The following is a 932-nucleotide window of genomic DNA, read 5'->3' as shown; positions in this document are numbered from 1 at the left end:
AGTTGCATCACATTGCATTACCGGATTCATCTACTTAGAAAATTCAAACCATCAATTTTTTTACCAAGAGCTTCAACCTAACTTGCCAACTAGACGCTACATTAATATCAAAAATTCTGACTGCCTTGGCAGGTTTTACTCCCGTAACTTGCCACTTATAATTATTTAGTGTCATCTTCTCAATACACTCTTGGGCTGCTTTAGGTGTTTTGTTATTCAATGTTTCACCAGCTACTATATCAATCATCTGTTTAGTCGAGAGATTCAAACCATTGTAAAAAGTCAACTTGAAGCCACAAAGGTAGTCCATGATGAGGACACCTTCTCAACAAATCCTTAAATCTCTCACATGTATCCTAAAGCATCCCAATACCAAACTGAAAAAAAAAAAGAAGAGATTTCATTCCTCAACTTAATTGTTTTAGCCAATGGAAAATATTTTAACAAAAACTTCTCAGTCATTTGAGCCCAATTCATGATAGAACCCCGTAGCAATGAATTCAACCACTATTTAACCTTGCTCCTCAAAGAAAATGGGAACAATCGTAAGCGTATGCCATCATCAGTAACACCATTAATCTTGAAAGTGTCGTGATCTCTAGAAAATTAGCCAAATGAATGTTCAAATGTTCATCTTGTAACCTATCAAACTAAACATATTGCTATACCATTTGAATTGTGTTCAACTTAACTTCAAAATTATTTGCAGTAATCCTCGATTCAGCCCCAATCAGAGTAAGCTTAGCATAGTCATACATAGTCAGAGGTTGCTCATTATTTTTATTATCATCTATCTCCACAGTAATATCATTTTCCTCTTGATCATCTAATAAAACCTATTGTACTTGTCTTCTCTAACCTCTCTATGATTTTTGCGAGCAATTTTCTCGATCTCACTGTAAAAAATTATTGGTTCTAATGGGTTGCCTCTA

At 34.5% G+C, this 932-nt stretch overlaps 1 non-coding gene across 1 annotated transcript; it reads left to right on the top strand.

Moving 5' to 3' along the window:
- Positions 1-303: 303 nt before the first annotated feature.
- On the top strand, positions 304-414 carry LOC121227608 (small nucleolar RNA R71). The gene has a single exon (XR_005925171.1). It is a non-coding gene; the product is annotated as a small nucleolar RNA R71 (small nucleolar RNA).
- The last annotated feature ends 518 nt before the right edge of the window (positions 415-932 follow it).

This window comes from Gossypium hirsutum, unplaced genomic scaffold (assembly GCF_007990345.1).
Source record: "Gossypium hirsutum isolate 1008001.06 unplaced genomic scaffold, Gossypium_hirsutum_v2.1 scaffold_1222, whole genome shotgun sequence".
NCBI classification, from domain to species: Eukaryota; Viridiplantae; Streptophyta; class Magnoliopsida; order Malvales; family Malvaceae; genus Gossypium; species Gossypium hirsutum.
Note: the sequence above shows the minus strand (reverse complement) of the source record. Positions and strands in the feature narration are given on the sequence as shown.